We start from the raw sequence: 20,307 nt of genomic DNA, 5'->3' as shown, positions 1-20,307 counted from the left end.
TAGGACCACTGGGTTGATACGATCACCCCTGGAAAAAAGAAAAAAAAAACAAACAAATAAACACACATCCGTGATCTTTCTTCTGGCAAAAAATGGAAAATTCCACATTTTTGTAGATAGGAACTTGAAACCTCTACAGTAGGTTTCTCTGATACACGGAATATGATGGTGTGATTTTCATTAAGTTTCTATAGCTTTTAGGGGGTCTTTCTTCCTTTTTTCGAAAATTAGCCAAATTTTCCCAGACGCGTAACTTTTGATGGTTAAGATTAAACTTGATGAAACTTATATATTTGAAATCAGAAATAAAATCTAATTCTTTTGATGATCTATTGGTATCAAAATTCCGGTTTTTTAGAGTTTCGGTTACCATTGAGCCGGGTCGCTCCTTACTTACAGTTCGTTACCACGAACTGTTTGATATATATATATATATATACAACATCCATCTTCATATTCCATGAACGTTTCAAATTAAAACCCGTAGCCGTCCTTAAGATCATATATATATATATATATATATATATATATATATATATATATATATATATATATATATATATATATATATATATATATATATATATATATATATATATATATATATATATATATATATATATATATATATATATGGGCGTGTGTCTGTATGTATTATAATGTGTTAAAGGTAATTATTTTATGTCACAAAGAAAAAAAAAGGTTTTCTACTTTAGTAATTAAGACAGATTATCACTTGAAGGAGGCACTGACCCCAATCAAACGTCTAATCACCTAGGACAATCAATACAAGCAAACCAAATCAACCAAAAAGAAGGGTTCATGGAAATGCAACCTTGTCATTAGTAAATGTAAGCCATCATAAAATTAAAAGTAAAACACCTCAAATTTGAAATAAAATATTCCCACGTGATCGCCTTCCACCATGGCCGGCCGGAAGAAAATACACTTACCTATATGGGTTTGGGCACATTAAATTCGTGACCCAGGCAAAGTGGGGCGCCCTCCACAAGTTTCCTTATGATAGCCCTGACATAGGTAAAGCTTTTGAAATACATGTGCTTATTAATGCTTATTAATCATAAAAAATACAAACAAAGCAAGATTAGCTTTATATCGTTGATATACGATATCTATATCGATATTTATATTTATATCGATATTTATATCGTTGATATAACGATATCTTTATATCGTTGGTAGAATCCAGCTCGCAAACGGAGCTAAAAAACAATTTTAGAGTAATCTATATTCCAGAAACCCTAGGTGGGTTCTAAGATAAAATGCTTTATTGGTTTCAGGAAAGAATTATAATTTGAAAGCCCTCGAAGCTTTCACGGATACAATATACACATAAAACAAGCCCAATACAAGATAAAAGAGAGATTACATGAAACTTTCCTTCAATATTACTTAATAGCTTTTTATGTATTTACCTAAAAGTTCACTATAGTGAAAACTAAATTTTTAAAATTGCCAAGTTATTTTATTCACGGAAAAACCCCTCAGTATAAATTTGTGGCTAAAAATTTGAAAAAAAATTAAATCCGTGAAATTGCTGCAAATTATTGTATATCTAAATAAGTGTGAGTAAAAGGCTGAGTATGTGATGTTTGAATGTAGCCTATATCAATTTCTTGGAAACGGAAAAATAATTACTTCAAAATCAAATCATCCGTTTTGTTATATATTTAAAAAAAACAATTTTTTATTATCAGAATGATTAATATTTAAATCTAAAAAGTGGTCTTCTTGATCTGTACTATGTTCAATAATTAACTCGGGCGGGTAAATATTTTTCAAAATTTTAAACCATATGTTTTTTTTAAATATTTATTAAGGTATAAAACATTCAAGCGAGTTGACAAAAAAAACTCGAGGTTGTCCAATGGCACCTAAGTATAATCTGCTAAATATACACGAACGCGAAGAACGGAAACTATGCCTGTTTTTCATAAACCTACAATTTATGCCCAAAAAGTCTCCATCAATGTGAATATGTCCACAATTACAGTTTAGCATAAAATAGACATCGTTTATGTTTTATTCAGATATTTGGCTTACGAAAAGATTCCACAAAAACAAACGAATCAAATTAAACCATTATTTTTACCATGTGATACATTTTCTTTTTCCCTAATTACACTTATTGATCATTTGTTTGCGTGTCAATGGTCATTTTATGGGTTTCTTTATTCATTAACAATAAACAATCCTGTAAATGCACTCCAGTGTGAATAACATTATTTTTTAATTATTCATAAGGCACTAACCATCTCTTCGAGAATGTATACCTAATAATCAACGAAAAATAGACAATAATAAGTTATAATAAAGGTGCTATGAAAGAGGTTCAATATCATTTATCGATTTTAAGATTGAATTTATTTTTCTCTCATTATTAACCATATAAAAAGAAATTAGAGTCTTACACTTCTGTGTTAAAAAGTGTTTCATTATATAATATATATATATATATATATATATATATATATATATATATATATATATATATATATATATATATATATATATATATATATATATATATATATATATATATATATATATATATATATATATATATATATATATATATATATATATATATATATATATATATATATATAAGTATGTATATACGTATATATTTATTTTTAGTACATGCTTGCATATTTTTACCTATGATTAATTATTTTCAAATGTTGCTGCTATGTTGAATTTTGAGCCAGTAAAATGAAAAATAGAAATAGATATATATATATATATATATATATATATATATATATATATATATATATATATATATATATATATATATCTACAACTATATATATTTTTGATCAAATATCAGCATGTAAAAAGAGAAACTAATGAGGCACAATATCACTCACAATTAAACTATTTATCTCCTTCTGTTTTGTTTATCAGTGTCAATGCAAAAACAGAAAGATGTTAAGATTAAAAGTTTCGAACGGAGAATGAAAATACCAGGTGCGTTTTGTCGACCAGGTTGACTAATTCTACCTGCTTTCTTGCTATCATATTTTACTTTTTCTTCAGAAATTTTCAAAAACATTCTAAAAGATACGCTTTTACATTATCAAGGTTTTGAATTGATTTAACCTTGAGAGTTAAGACTAATTTGCACTAATATTCACGCCGTTATCCATTAACGCACTCATACGTCTTCCAAGTCATACAAAAGATTAAGAAAAACTTCAAACGAATCCCATAGCTATACAGCATTTTAAATAGCAAAACAGTATCGCTTCTCGCCTAATTTTAACTAACGAAAGGTTTTGACAGGTGGCGATAGTAGCGTTTCCAGACAACCTGTGGCACCAATTCACAACAAATCTAGGGGAATAGGGCAGGTAAAAAGGCTAGTTTTTTTATTGCTGGGTTAGCTTTGATACTGCAAACAATATCTGATTGGTGAGACTTCAGCGCTAAGGCAAGTTATGTCAAGAGATGGTATTAAAGTTAACTCAGCAATAAGCAAGATGTGTTTAAACTTTGCTTAACAAAAAAAGAGAATTGTTCACGAATGAAAGTTGCATTAGAATTTACTCCCTGTTTTAAGCTTCACATTTTTGCGTGTTGTGTAAATAAACTCTTTTCTCCAGCCTGGGCTCATTCGATTGGAATCGAAAGTTTTAGTACCCTTTTCAAGAGTCAAAAGTGACCGGAGGGCAAATAGCCCACCCATGCCCTCTTTTCCCAAAATACATGCGATACAATTTTGAATTGGCCATTTTGTCTAAAATACTTCAAAGATCAGATAACAAAACTCCAGGGTCGACACCCCCCCCCCCATCAGAGCCCGGGAGCACGTGTTGCAAGTTATACACCGGTGGCATATAAGGTTTTTATGGAAGGAGTGGTCGCACAAACTTTGGAAGGGGCTCATTTGATTGGATATTAAAAGTTTTAGTTCCCTTTCTAGAGTTAAAGTTGACCGGAAGACAACTAGACACCCCCCCTCTTTTTTCCAAATGCATCCGACCAAAATTTTAAGATAGCCGTTTAGTTCCAAAAACTTCGGGGCCGACACCACCCCAAAGCAAAGTGTTTTTAAATTATGCCGCGGGGCATATAAGGTCTTTATGGCAGGGATGGTCATATAAGCTTTGAAGGGGATTCATTTGATTGGAAATTGAAAGTTCTGGCTCTATTTTTAAGAGTCAGAAGTTATTGGAGGGCAACTAATCCCCCCCTCCTTTTTCCACCAAGTGCATCCAATCGAGCTTTGAGATAGCAATTTTGTTCAAAATAGTCCTTGTGTCATATAATAATGCCTCTGGGGTTGACACAGCCCCTCAGAGCCTGGAAGCAAGGGTTTTAAGTTATGCCCCGGAGGCATATGAGGTTTGTATGGCATAGTTGGTCGCATAAACTTTGGAGGAGGCTCACTTGATTGGAAATTGAAAGTTCTAGTTTCTTTTTTAAGAGTCCGATGCCCTCTCTTCCCCAATTTGAAATAGCCATTTTGTTCAAAAATGTCCAAATATTGCATAACAATGCCTCCGGGGTTAACACAACCCCGCCGAGCCCGGGAGTATGGGTTGTAAGTTACTACCTAGGGGCATATAAGATTTTTGTGGAAGGGATGGTCACATAAACTTTGGAGGAGGTTCATTTGATTGGAAATTGAAAGTTCTAGTCCTCTATATTACGAATCAAAAGTGATCAGAGGGGACATGCTCCCCAGCGCTTTCTATTTCCCTAATAAATCCGATTGAAATTTTGAGATAGCAATTTTTTTCAGAATAGTCCAAAGATTATGTAACAATGCCTCTGGGGTTGACAAACCCCCAGAATCCGGGGGCAAGGGTTCTAAGTTATGCCCTGGGGGCACATAAGCTTTTTATGGAAACGGTGGCCTTATAAACTTTGGAGGAGGCTCATTTGATTGAAAATAAGAATTTCTGGTACCCTTTTCAAGAGTCAAAAGTGATTGGGGGCAAATAGCTCATCCTCCCCCCAAACCCTCTTTTCATCAAATGTATCAAATACAATTTTTGCCATTTTGTTCAAAATAGTCCAAAGATCACATAACAATGCCTTCGGGGTTGACACAACCCCCCCAGACCCCGAGGGCAAGTGTTATAAGTTATGCCTCAGGGGCATGTCAGCCTTTTATGGAAGGAGTGGCCGTATAAACTTTGAAGGACGGTTATTTGATAGGTAATTGAAAGTTCTAGTTCTTTTTTAAGAACCAAAAGTAATCGGAGGGTTACTAGCGCCCCCGTGCCCTCTTTTCTCCGAATGCATTCGATTGAAATCTTTAAATAGCCACTTTGTTCAGAATTGTCCAAAGATCATATAATAATGCCTCCAGGGAACTATAACAAAGGGGCATATAAGGTTTTTATGCAAGGAGTGGTCGTATAAACTTTGGAGAAGGCTCATTTGATAGAAAATTGAAAGTCTAGTTCCCCATTTTAAGAATGAAAAGTGATCGGACGGCAGCAAGCCCCTCCCCCCATGCCCTCTTTTCCCCAAATGGATCCGATCAAAATTTTGAGATAGCCATTTTGTTCGAAATAGTCCAAAGATTATATTTTCCTAGAAATGGATGCGATCTTCGTTTTAACCTTGATGTGTAAATTCGAAATAATTTTTACTTGTTTTGAGATTTATTCATTCATTTATATTAGTACCTGCTGAATATTTGTTTGCTCTGTGTGTTATATAATCATTATAAGTTTTTATTTCTTCTGATTTTAAGTTTAATATGGTCTCTACTTTTCTTTGAAAAAACTCCTTTTTCGGAAAGTTTTTTTTCTAGTTAATGCCAAAAGAAGAAGGTACTCCAATATATTTCCTAGAGGCGGAAAAGAGATGATCTTCATAATTGTGCAGGTATATCCAGAAGGTATGAAAACCTATTTAACACAACGGAATAAAATATTAAAAAGTATTCAAAAGTATACACAAGGTATTCAAAGTGAAAAACGTTCAAAGGCCAAAAGGTGGCAACATATGGGATGTTGTGTTGAGAATCTAACATATTCACACTACTACTTGCCTTAAGAGAATTTGGGGTGGGTAGCAGTGGCGTATCCCGGATTTTGTTGCGGGGGGGGGGCGTCAGTCTACCTTTTTATAGCAGTCATGTGAGCAAGAAAATTATCCATCATAGTGCAAGATTTCAGGCGGGGGTATGGGGGGGGGAGTAGCTAGGTAAAGAAATGAAAAGTACACACTTGTCATGAGTATTTCTAGTTGTAGACTTTTTTTTTGTTTGAGAATGGATGACAAAATTTTGCCAACAAAGTCAGAACTAAAAAAAAATTAGAAGCAGTGAGAGTTTCTATTTTGGGCAAGTAGATGTTTTGGAACTTCCACAAAGCGGCAGAATTTAGAAAATATAAAAAAAGAAGTGCATTATTCCTTATATTTGCCTATGGGATCCTTGTTTTAGAGAACCAAATAAATGAAAAATAATATTATATCAAAGACAATTGCCCAGATTTTGGTTTTGGAGGGGTGGGGGCCTCATTCTACCTAATATAGCAGCCATGAAAGCAAGAAATGGATTTACATTAACATTGTTTACAGAGGATGAAGCACAATTAAAGTTTAAAAAACAGAATCAACTGCACTTAAAGAAACGAGCAACGAAAGACGACCTAACCTCTCACAGTAACAACCGCCGATCTTTTTTGGCTGCAAATCGATCAAAAACTTGGTCAGCATCGACCTGGATATCGTGGTTCAGGGTCATTTGAGCTAGTCCGTTCAAACCCTCCTCGCCCGTTGAGCTCCGCAGATAGGTTTTTAATCGCTTAAGACTGCTAAATCTGCTCTCAGCAGAAGCGGTAGTCACTGGTAATGTCTGAAAAATCGTCAAAAGCCTTCGAAGGCATGGCAAAAATTTTGCATCGCATGACGCAAGAGTCGAAGCAACAGTTGATGGTTTCTCAGACATTCCGAGCCACTTCTGTTTCCAAAGGACTAACTCACATTCGAGCGCACGTCTACCCCCGTGAAATCCCTCGTAAAAAGCAACAGCGTTCACAAATTCATTAATTTTTAATGACTCGCTGTTAGCTTGTAAAAGCCTTCCGATTTTTAAAGATGCCTGCTGATGGCGCAAAAATTTTTGATCAAATCCTATACTAAGTGAAGCAATGTAAGGTTTGAACAATGCCTCGAGATAAAAAACCTTGATGGACTCATTATTGTTGATGGATTTTCGGCGGATAGACCTTGGAACAGCCAGAGCCACATTTAACTCTTGTGCAAGCTCATAGGCTTTCTGAAAAATTGTTTCAAAATTATTTTGTTTCGACTGCACTAAAGCATCAGAACATAGCTTAGGATTCCGACAGAACTCAACTAAGTCTAAATCTTCAGCTTACAGTGCCTTAGAGACAGAGAGCATTATGGCACTTACAAACTCTAGCATAGCCATCGTGAACATAAAACTAAATTCGGTTGCTGCTGAAACCAACGCATTCGCTTTTGAAATAACTTCCGTATCGCACCGTATGCTACCAACTATTTCCTCATGATACCATGCTACCAACTATTTCCTCAAGTACGGAAATAATCGCACAATACAAAGACATAAAAACTAAAATGCAATCGTGACACTCCACCCATCTCGTTTTGCACGACTTCACAAGCATCCTCACAGGACTATCGTGACAAACGACAGCAACCACTTCTACAAACATATTCGTTCTTTTTGGTGAGGATGATAAAAATGATATAATCTGCTGTATAGTAGCAAAGGTTGACCTAACAAGTCCTACCCTACTAGTTTTGCATAAAGCCAAATTTAAACTGTGCGATGCACAGTAGGTGTAGATCACATGCGGATATTTTTCCTAATTTCTGCCTGTGCACCAGAATAGCAGAGTGACCTGCTGCTGGCCCCATCAAAACCAACCCCCACAAATTTCTTTATTTTTAAGCCGAACGCAATGCATTGGCCGAGGATTTGTTTCGCTACTGCAGAGTCGGTGAGATTTCCGCAAACAGAAAACACGAGATCCGTTCTTCAAGTAAAGCACGAATTTCATATTAGTATCTGACTACAAGAACTAACTAGAACTAATTAGGCTTGTCAGCATGTATATCAATAACTGTACAACGAACCTGAAGAATCCTTTTATGCTGTATGCTGATGACTGCAAGCTCCTAGGACTGGCCCAGAACGACCTGAATCTATCAACTATGCAAGAAGATCTGGACAGACTATCTAGATGGTCATCGGATTGGTGTCTACAGTTCAATACCTTAAAATGTAAAGTTCTACATCTTTGACGCAATAATCCGAAACTTGCGTATCACATAGGAGACGCCCAGCTTGAGGCAGTCAGTGAGGAGAAGGACCTGGGGATTATTGTTGACAATGAGCTGAAGTTTCACTGCCACACACGAGCTCAAGTTGCAAAAGCAAATCAAGCCCTTGGCCTCATAAAGCGAACATTTACCACCAGGAAGACGGTCCTCACCTGGAATTTGACCCTAGCCTCTCCGTACTATAAGATGGATGTGAAAGTACTTGAGAGTGTCCAAATAAGAGCAACTAAGCCTATCTCTGCATTCCAAGACAAATCTTACGAGGAAAGTCTCACCTTACTCAAACTCCCTACCTTAGTATACCGTAGGAAAAGAGGAGACGTAATAGCAACTCTTAAGGTGCAAGAAAATGATCTACTAAGTCATGTCTTTTCCTTGGCCTTCTCAACTACTAAAAGAGGACACACCAAGAAGCTGCAGGCCCCCCGTTGCATCAAGCGAGAGTGCCAACAGTTCTTCTCAGTCCGTTCCGTCCCACTCTGGAACAGCCTATCCGAAGCCACCGTCCAATCTAAAACTCTAGATGCCTTCAAGAAATGAGATCAAGACTGGGCCAGCACCGAATGGAGGCTGAACTGGGATGTCAAATCATAACCTTGAAACACCACCAGCGAGATTTCTACAGGAGGCTCAAAACCACCTTATCTCGCTGGACATGTGATTTAAGGTAATTTAAGGTAATTTTCTTTCTTTTCTCTCACGTGACCTTTTCCGTTTCAGTGCTTAGCTTACACTGGAATTATAGCAGCGTTTGAAACTTTGAATGAACCATCGCCTCTTAGTCCGATTCCTTATCGCAATTCATTCATTGCAGAGAAGCAAGTGCTTATAGCTGCGGGGGTTAAACAGTGAGAAAAATTTCTTGACATATTGTATGATTACAGGAGGCAATTGCACATTTGATGATAAAATAATGATATAAGCTTGCTGGACAAATGGATAGCCATTTAACAAGAAATGAAAAAAAGAATAGGTGTTGGAAATAACTAAAAAGCGTGAATATTTCGGAACTTACTACATTGGCACTTAAAAAAAGAAGAAGAAAAGAAATTTCGGGGGGGGGGGCGCTCCGCCCCCCCCTGGATACGCTACTGGTGGGTGGGGATTTAAGGTCAGTTTTGCGCTTACACCAAAGCACTAGTTTTAAAAATTCTACATATATCGGAACATGTAACAAGTCAGTTTATTTCAGCTGGTTTTGAAGATCTATTTTACGTAATCGGCTATAATTTTTTTTTTTTTTAAGTTTCAACTTCACTTTGGAGACATCCGTAGGAAAACTGTTCTTTTTAATTTAATTTGGGATTGCGAACCAACATTGGATAAACAAATTATTGCAAATAATTGTTATATAAATAATTATTTTCGTGTATTTTTCTCATTACTTTCATCTTTACCAACATTTTTATTTCTAATATATCTTCATAAATTAAATATAGTCTACTGTTAACGTTATCTCGTCAAAGCAACGAATTCAGCTCATCAGCTGTCGGATAGGGCATTTAAATTGAATTTATCCAACACTGCTATGTTAATTTAAGCAACAATAATGGAGTGCAATAAATCATACATATAGATTTTGTCATTGAATCATGCTAGCTACAGAATGTGTGGGTGGTCAAATTTTGCTCTATTCACGGATACAGCGATAACTGGTGTAAAGTAATGAACAAACCACAGCCAGTAATCGTTAAAAAATGTGTTTACACCAAAAATTTGAAATGGGCTTAAAAAAAAAACTTGCAAGTAAGAAAACATTTTATTATAGGAAAAAAATTGAAGAAATTTCAAAAAGAAAATGAAACCCCTCGAAAATGGCACTGGGACGTAAGGAAAGCAACAAATCCAAAGCAACAAAATTGCAGCCCCTTTCCCACCTTAAGGTGACTGTATTGAGCAAGTGATCATAAAATTCAGAGAAAGTGCTTGCTCCTTTGAAAGGAAATTGTAATAGCAAGTGCTCTTTTTAAGCAATTAAATAAAAAAAAAACAAATTTTTTTAACTGAAAGTAAGGAACGACGTTAAAACTTAAAACGAACAGAAATTATTCCGTATATGAAAGGGGCTGTCCCCTCCTCAACGCCTCGTTCTTTACGCTAAAGTTTTTTATTGTTTAAAAAAATAGAGTTGTGAGAAAGTCAAACTTTAAAATCTAATTCTTTTGATGTATCTATTGGTATAAAATTCCGTGTTTTAGAGTTTCGGTTACCATTGAGCCGGGTCGCTCCTTACATACAGTTCATTACCACGAACTGTTTGACAAATGAGATCGTGTCAGAGCGAAGTGAAATTTTCTGCCACTTTTTTCTGCCAAACATCAAGTTCCGGAGAATGGAAATTCTAAGACAACCAATCGCTTTCTTATAGTCTGAAACTTTAAATAGGGAATTTGAAGCCCCCATCTAAAAAACATAAGTTGTCAATGTCTTGGTAGCTAAAAGCCTATTTAGAGACTTATAAATTAAGTTAATGGGTACTCTTGCATTATATGGGCCTTTACAAGGAAACCAATTGCGAAAAACCCGTTTTTGACGGGTTAACCGCTAGTCCGCTATAAAGTAATACAATGATAGCTTGGTTTTTATTGCGTATACGATATTTAAACTGTTGTTTTTTTTGGGTTTAAGGGGGGGAGAGGTACCTAGGTTATTTTGGGCTAGGTTAGGTTATGTATTTAATATATGCTGTGCTTTATCCCCCTCCCCTCCCCTTATATTTATAACACTGAAAAAATAAAAGAAAATTACATTGAAGTTGAAATCTTGAATTGCTGTATTTTCAGGGATTATTATGATTTAATATTCGATATTATCTTGCTATTTTTTATTTGTGAGTTATTTTTTATTTGTCGTCAATCCTTTGAAAAACTAAAGCACGCTCACTGTTCAAATACATATAATATTAGTGAAACGTAAAACCGAAGGATATTTAAAACAATGATGATTATATTTTAATGCTTCCCAGCCTTTCAACTCCAAAAGGTTCATAAAAAAAAGTGTCAAACATCATTAAATGACAGTGTTGCCAAGACAAATCTTCAAAAACCACGTCGATATGAAAAAAAGAACTTGATTTGAACCATTAAACATCTCTATACGATGTTGCATTTGCCTCTGTATGTTTTATAAGAGAGCAGACAATATGAAAAATATTCAGGGGGCTGGCAGGGGTAGCATAAAAGTTACTGGTGTATTATGCGGGTACCGCTATATACTGTATGTGGAATGTTATGTTAAATTAGGCAAACTGAAGTTTTGCTTACATTGCCGTACACAACACCTCTAATATTGTCCAGTTAGTATACTTGTGTCCAGTGTCCAGTCCAGTTAGTATAATAGTGTCCAGTTAGGTTACTGGATGTTTACTTGTATGCTTCACATACAAGTAAAAAGTCATGGTGTGTCTCTTTTCGAACTCTTTTGTCTTGGGCAATAGCCCCTTATCCGGTAAAAATTCAACTTTCTCTTTTTCTGTCCTTATCAAATCCCAAATTGTAATTCTAACATTCATATTAGATCAATTCCACTCTAACAACTGTTTTAGTACCGGGTATCTGTCTCTCCCGTTTAACTGTAGCATTTCCCCTTTGAAATTCTACATACAGTATATAGCGGTGCCCGCATAATGCACCAGTACCCATAAAAGATTGTGTATTTTGAGCCTCAGGTTTAGGGCTTTTAACCAAAGAGATTATGATGATACCTTTTTTATTTCTATCAGCCCGTCTATTCCAGAAATAGCACCATGTGTATTTTTTGGGGGCCATTTTACGATCGCTTGATCAAATCGAATTTTTCAAAAGCATGTATATAAAAATTAGCTGTTGAACGAGCTCTTAAACAGCTCTCTATTCTTTAAAAAAAGACACATCAATACTACCTTTGCAAAAAAGTGATTTTATTTTTCGTTCAAGGTATAGGACTGTAATTAGACCCCGGCGCCACGCCGATGAGGGAAGACCGGCGGGGGCGGGGCAAAAAACAGCACGCCGTGCCGCCGGTAAGCTGTCGGCGGCGCGCCGCCGGTAAGATGTCGGTGGCGCGCCGCTGGCGCGATCAATGTTGACCGCAAACATTAATGTTTTCATCAGTCTTTCTCAAATCACAGCTTAAATTTACAACAGATTCGAGCCTATTCATGGGTTCAAAAATTCAAAAGTCGCTGGCTGGAAACGGGTCTTCTTCGTTATTCATGAAGAGAAGTAGAAATCTGGTAGAAACGAAATGGCTGTGGAGATACGGAACCCTTGCATAATACGAGTAGTTGAAGTATCTATTAGCTATGTATTCTTAACATAAATAATTATCAAAATTAGTAGTTTTTTTCATCGAGCATTACTGCATATAAAACTTCAAAATACCGTATCACAAAATTCGTCAGTTATCTGGGTAAAAACTTTGAATATAACTTTGAACTTAGAAGATTAATTTTTTCATAATGCCCTTTGCCTATATCTGTTCTGTCACATTTAAAACAGTTGAAATGGGCGACTTTGATTGTTTTTTTTTTTTGCTCTTTTGGATTCCTAAGAAGCCTTCTTGTATTAAAAACTGGTTTTTAATTACAATCTAAAAAAAAATGCATTTGAAAGTTTTTTTTGGCTTCTTTATAGAATATCTGTCGTGTAGGCTAAAGCTAAACTGCTGCTTTTTTTATCGGTTTTGGCTGCTCTTTTGCATGTTATTCCTTTTTTCTTTCGGGGATTCTTTCCAAATTACAAACTTATAAATACTTAATATCAGTCAAATTATCAACTGCATCTAAAAGGATTAAATTTATCAAATTGAAAAATACATGATGAACACTTCACATGAGAACACTTTAATTACAATGAAACAAAAAAACACTTAATAGTTTATTCGCTATGAAGAAAAATGAAGTGCCAGCTATTTTCTTAGGTAAAAAATGAAAAGCTCATCTCTTTTAAGTGTAAATAAATGAAATGATATGCAGACTGAAGTAGCTCCAGGAAGATGTTGAAATGTTCATCCTAGTTCGTCACTTTTAATCCAAGCAAAATGTTAGGACGCTTAGTATCAGTAATTGAGTTTAAGCTTTGATTTCCAAATGATCACAAGAATTACCAAATTTAAGAAAGTCGCAACAATAAGTCACCTATAGTCAAAATACTTCGACTCCTCTTTGATCCCCACCAAGGCTCAAAGCTTCTGCTATGGTTATATCCATTGGAATCTCCAAAGAATTTTTTTTTAAAATAGCTGTCAAGCGTAGTTCTAGCCTTTTTTGCTTTACTTCAAAGCTTTGAAAAAAGTGTTATAATATTCCAAATGTTACATTTGTGCATATTTTTGGTAATCATTTGTGGGGTGATCAAATTTTCTAAACCACTGTAGATACGTAAGAACGATGCAACATCTAGTTCCCTGAGGTCATAAGACTGTCAAAGACTCCTCCTTGAACCTCCCAAATTGAAAGCTTTTATTATGACCAGGCCTTTTAATGTAACTTGGGCACTGGACCAATAGCGCCATTGTCACTCGAGCACAACGTTTGGCGGGGATGTCGATATCGCTTTCGTCACACCAATTCGTTTTAGTGTGAATCTGCCTGGTACATATGAATGAATGTTGTCAAAGTAAACCCGTTTCATCAATAGGAAAAAAAAACCGGATTGGACGCATATGTCCCTTTCCCTTTGGACGATAAAACCATGCAAGTCCTGTATCAAGTATAATTCACGAAAATCTTGTCAATTTTGTCAACTTTTCAACTTTTTGGCATCCCTGCTTTCAATTAAAAAAAATCAAGGTACTATCACTTAAATATAATAAATCCCTATGCCCCCCATCTGGATACCCTCTTTATGGAATACTGTCTCTGCTTTAAATAAAAAAAATAATTAACTTATTGTCAACCCTGCTTAAAAAAAAAATCGAGGTATTATCATTTAAATATGATAGCTTAATACCCCCTCCCCCCCTCTGGATACCACCTTGATACGATGCCGTCTCTGCTTTAAATATAAAAAAATGAACTTTTTGGGATCCCTGCCTTCAATAAATAAAATTCGAGCTATTATCATTTAAATATAATACCTCTCTACCCCCTCCCCTCCTCTGGATACAACCTTGATAGGATACCGTCTCAGCTTTCATTAGAAAAATAATTTACTGAATAATTAACAAGGTCACTATATGGTTCAAACAAACACGCAAAATAACGTTAAACAGCTTAGTGTTCCTTGAAAAAAAAATTGAGGGTATGAGTAAAGGGGTACAAAGACAACAACAAAAATGTCGAAATTATTCAGATATACCTCAAATTATTGGAAAACTGAGTAAAAATAATTTAAAGTCGACCGAACGCCGCCGCCTCTGCCGGCGGCGGCGTGCCTGCGGCGCGCGGGCGGCGTTACGACACTTCGGCGGCGTTCGACCGGGCCTCGCGTCGGCGGCGTTCGGTCGATCCGCCGGCGCGGAGCCGGGGTCTAACTATAATTCTCCTGTCGACATTGAGATTCCAATGGTATGCTTTTTCACTTCGATCCGACAACATTTTCGACGTGTTTTAGTCTCATTTTCGGAATTCCTGTAAAGTTGCTTTCAAAATAACTTTTTACCCTGAAAATTAATCGACATAATATGTACCATTCCTGAATGAACTGCAGATGGCAATTCTTTCTCATTAGGCAATTTGTTTTAAAGACCCATTTTCAAACCTTTGGTTAGTATAGGCCGTGTTTGACCATTTACGAGGTTGCACATATTGCTGCAACCGTGGAAGACCTCAGTATGTAGTAATGCAGTTTATTTTAGTGAAAGCTGGAGCCTTTGAAAACAAGGGCGTACCCAGAGGGGGTGTTTGACCCCCCCCCGAAATATTTGTTTGACTCATAAAACTGTAACAAAAATGAATATAAACAAATTTTGTAGGCCTATGCATTTTTTGAGTTTTTTTTTGTGTAAAACCCCTTCTGAAAAAAAAATCTTTGAGTAAAACCCCCTCCGAAAACAAATCCTGGGTACGGCCTTGTTTGAAGGTTTCCACCGTGTACTAATGTTTTATTTCTACGAACGAAAAAAGCGTTCGTAAAAAGAACCTTAGAACCTCTGCTTTAGAAGCTTAAAAGGTTCTAAAGCAGACGAAAAGTATACATTTGCTTAAATTGAATCCACTTTAGTCTATTACCGGCAATTCATTAGAAATTTGCCTCCTCCCTATCTCAAAGCTACCTTGTGGCACTCCTGCCCCCCCCTTCCAGGGACGCATCCAAGAAAGCAAGCCTTGGGGTTCATCTCCATCATTTCTGGGCCCTTTTTTTTACTAAAATTATCAAATAGCCTGATTTAATCATGCCCCACCCCCCAAAGAAAAAAAACTGCATGGGTTATGCCTATCCCTTCGACACTAATTACAAGTATAGTGATAAATTTAACCGCTTCGAGAATGGGGAATTTAATAGTTTCCGGCATTCTTTGTTGCATAGGAGAATCTTTGCAGCATAAAATAATGCGATTTAATTCGAAATAATAGAATAGCTTAACACGGAGCGCAACTTCTCATAAATAAGCAGATATAGGCTATGAGCAGCTAATTTTTATTGTCTATTGTTATAAAGAAATGACAAATCTAATACAACTTTCATAGTCATAATAGCATCCTGTAAAATTAATTCATAGCTAAGGGGTGAAAAGAAAGTGACATTGCAGCAAGATAAAAGAAGCATAAAAAGTATTACAATGGAGGCTTAGGAATGTAAACAAAAGCATGATGCCGTTTGGTACGCAAAAGGTTATACAAAACAGGTTTGTAATGTAGTATTATTTTTAAGAATTTAGGTTGAAAGTGAAATTGGTAAAATTGAAATTGTGTTTTAAGAAGGAGGGAGGGAGGGCTGGTACACTTTCTATTGATTAATAAGAACAAGGAAGACTGTTTATTTAAGTTTCAGTACCGTCTTACTTGGTGGTATGATTTATTCCGATTGGGGTAATAAGATGCTGAGAAAGGCTATCATGGTAACAGTGACTGCCGCAACCAAACAAATAGCGAGCCAACCAAGGCATGTAATAGCCAAAACTTTAGTAATTTACATATAAAAAACGGTACTTGTCATTTAAACGAAACACATCCAAGAAGTGAAGTTAGGTTAATACTACTACTAACAACTCACTGCAGCACCAAGCCATCTGAGGCCAACACAGCTACGCACACTCCACCTCCCTTCCAGACTATTAAAAGCATCCCTTCTTACACCATTCCATGACGTTCCCTGTACCTTTAAATCTGTCCTTGTGAAGTCCTCGCTTCCAAGACGGCGACATCCTGCTCTCTCTTTATCCCTAGAAGATTAACCGAAAAGAACAATAACAGGGAATCTGTCATTCTTCATTCGCTTAACATGCCCTGGCCACCTCAACCTTTCTTTCATTATAGCGCTAGAGAGCGGTATTGAACAACATTTTTCGTATAGCCTATTGTTTGAAATACGGTCAGTCAGCCGGGTACCCAGAACAATCCTTAAGCAGTTTCTCTGGAAAATATCTAACATATCTTTATCCACTTTCGGAGCGCCCATGCTTCAGAGCCATATTTAATCCTAATGAAATATACAAAACCATGAGGATAATTTAACACTGTGGAGACAAAATTATGGCAAGTAGGCCGTGCAGGACAGATTATATTAAATACCTAAATACCTACACCTCCATATATTAAATATTTAATTAAAATATACATATATTGTAGTTTTTTTCACTAAAAATAAGCAAATCATAACCGATCCCAGAGAGGCAAACCGGTTTCTGTCAGATCTTACACAGCTCAATTCTTGAGTGTTTCGTTAAACAGGCAAGTACCAAGAAAACTGTCAAGTGAAAACAATTGCTCTTAGAAGTTCATTCAGAAATGATGAATATTATATCAATTAATCATAGCAAAGCGTATTTGAAAACAAATTTATGGGCATTTTTAAAAAATGCAGAAGACTCTCACAAATGGCATCAAATCGAAATGTAAAGGATAAAGGATAAATCGAAATGTCATGTTAGATAACCATGTGCAGGAGAGCTAAAGGCTTAAACAACAAGGAAAAGCCCTTTTATTTGGGAAGCAATAATTTATTTTTCTTATTTTATTCTTTTATCTCTCTTTTATCTATCTGACATCTTTCTTTTATTTCTATGGATTAACGACGCTGCTTGACTACTGTCTTGCATTAATTTATCTCCTTTTATCCTTCTTTTTTAATTCCAAGGGTGGAATGTTGAGACGGGACTTATTTGAAAGGGTTTAGCAGAATCTGTTGGCTTTTCTCAGTAACTAAAGGGATTAAGCCATAGCAAAGTGCCGTTTTCGGCCATTTTATATCTCAAAACATCAATTTTTACCCAAAGAAGATGAAAAACCTACATAATGGAAATCATAACACACCCAATTACTTTTTCAAGGTCTAAAACCCTAAACAGGAAGTTTCGAAGCCCCTACCTCGAAAAGTGGCCCTAAGTATGACGCGAATGCCGCTATGGGCTGCTTATTTTTAACGAATCATCACTAGATAATGATATTTTTAAGCAGCACAAGAGATGGTGTCATGGTAAACTGACATTTTCTCCCCCTATGTGCCATAATGATCAATTTGTTGCCCAAAAAGGATCAAAATGCAGAGTAATTTCAGTTTTTCACAGCCGAAGTGGTGAAAAACAGTAGATTTTGACACCCTTCCCTTATTTTGAAAAATGGCTCTAAAGCATGACATGAATGCCGCATTGAGTCCCGCGTTCATTCAAAAATTGTCAGCTGGTATTGACATGAATGCTACACAACTACACTTGTTACTATTTTTTATTTCATATATTACACCCTAATTAATTTGGTTTTAGGAAAGAAATGAATACAGAACAGGCAATAGCATTTTCAACTAGCTGTATAAATCAAGCTCTTGATAAGGGTTATCGAGTTGCAACAAAAAGTTTAGACATCATTAAAGCTTTCGATACAGTTGATCGTTCTATATTTGGTGAATAGTTGCGAAGGTATGGAGCAAATGGAGGATTTCTCAATTTGATTATTTGTTTCCTTTCTGGACGTTCACGAAGAATAAAAATATCTGGCTCAATATCTCAACCGTTGCTAATTAGATGTGGTGTACCCCTAGGGTCTATTTTATGTCCTTTATTATTTTTGATTTTTGGCAATGATCTTTCTTCTTCTCTTCAGTCACTTGTGAAAAAGGTTTCACAATAGAGATGTTATTGTTTCTCGCCTGATGTTTGCTGAGGACAAAGCTCCAATTGTGTGCGCAAAAACCACTGAATTGTTGGTTACTACATTGTCTAACACTGTTCACAGAATATCTATCTGGATGAGGCAAAATAAGATTGATATTAATCATAATACGTCTAATTTTGAAATTTTTGAATGGTCTGGTAATTGCTATCTATGAACGTCTTCAGTTTGAGCTGGGGGCCTAGCAACATGAGGGATGTCAAGTGTTCAATATCTTGGTTAAGGTCATATTGAGAAAGTCTCAAATATATTAGCTAGAAATGCTGGTATAATTCAAAAACTTAAACATTGTCTCCCGTAGAAAGTAATCCTTACTATTATATTTTAGTTTAATCTATCCCTATATTTTGCATTGCCAAGAACTTTGAAGGAGGAGGAGTAAGTGATTTTAGGGGTTGTGTCATTTTCTTCTTTAAATATGTATTCAAATATTTCCACGGAATCTATCCCGCTCTTCATCCCTCCTCCTGGTAGCACCAAAATACAGAAGTCCTCCCATATTCATGGCTACTACTAAATCGGCTTCGAAAACACGTGACACCTACCTGTCCGCGCGCAAGGTTGCCATGTTTTCTTTGAATTGATAGCCCTAAGTACAAATACCATTTGCCCATTATATAAATTTTGATAATGGAATTTTTTACCTTATCTGTACCGCTTAGGTTACCACTGTTTTTTGGCACTTACCTTTTTTTTGCCGCTACTCCTTTAGCCTCAAGAATCCATATTGTCAGCGAATTATGAACACGTCTTACTTGCTCTTCGTCAGCATTTATTTTCAAGCTGTAATGCACGAAAAAATATAAATATATTAATAACATATAATATAATAAATACAATATAATATTAAAACAAAAATATAAGAGGAATTATTTATCCTCAACACATTGAAATGAGGAATTGTTGAGGCAATGAGGAAACTTAAATAACTGTAAAGTAGTGCACGCATTCATCTCAGACATGCGCTCAATTAACAAATGCTCACTCCCAGACACTCTTCCAAAAAATCCATTCCGCAACTCAGACAGCTCTTCACGCTCGGATACAAAATGAAAGAGATTCTGATTCACGCATCGGGCTACGGTAGGGGCCAGCCCCCATCCTAAACTTTGTTCCAAAATTTTCTTCTCTCCTAAATCCAAATTATCTCCACTCACCAGCAACAAACTCTTCAAATCCTCTTTATTCAACCTAAATTTGAAGTAATAGGGTTCACTATCTTGGCTAGGTTAACTTGGGTATATATTAGATTAATTTAAAAAAAACAATTCCGACAAAACAAATTATTCAAAGAAAAGTAAAGAGCTCTAATAATCCAAAAATGAGCAGAAATAAAGTAAAATACTCTTCGAAGCGTAAAACTACCACAAATCACTATCAATAAATAAATGAAACTCAAAACGAAAAGATTTTACAATAAATAGCCAAGTCAAACTCAAAACGAACATAAATTATCATGAGTAGGGCTGATAACCCTCATGCCTTCTAAAGACCAGAACATAATTTGCGCTTTACTGAAAAAAGAGAACAAGACCGTGGATTGTCAGTTTCATTGACATATATTAATATTTATTCCTTAAAGTACTGATAATTTTGTATTTATGAAAGTAAAAAAAGTGAACACATTTGAAACGTGTTTTGTTTTATATTTTGTTTCTACGACATTTCCTTCGATACGAAGTACCCTGGTCTAAGAAAAGAAAAGAAAAGAAAAGAAACGTGACAAGAAAGATTTAAAG

General features: G+C 35.7%; 1 protein-coding gene across 8 annotated transcripts in view; it reads right to left on the bottom strand.

Moving 5' to 3' along the window:
- The window catches only part of LOC148956978 (uncharacterized), a 307,801-nt gene that overhangs the window by 213,887 nt on the left and 73,607 nt on the right, over positions 1 to 20,307 (bottom strand). Inside the window, exon 4 of one of the 8 annotated variants that reach the window (XR_016142442.1) lies at positions 19,256 to 19,351. The exons of the other annotated variants lie outside the window; for them this stretch is intronic. The gene's annotated coding sequence lies outside the window, so the exon portion shown is untranslated. The remainder of the gene's footprint in view (positions 1 to 19,255; positions 19,352 to 20,307) is intronic. 8 annotated transcript variants of the gene reach the window in all.

Source organism: Artemia sp. Qi Xiang Cuo, chromosome 1, assembly GCF_049724085.1.
Source record: "Artemia sp. Qi Xiang Cuo chromosome 1, ASM4972408v1, whole genome shotgun sequence".
NCBI lineage: Eukaryota > Metazoa > Arthropoda > Branchiopoda > Anostraca > Artemiidae > Artemia > Artemia sp. Qi Xiang Cuo.
This window is presented reverse-complemented; position numbering and strand designations above follow the sequence as displayed.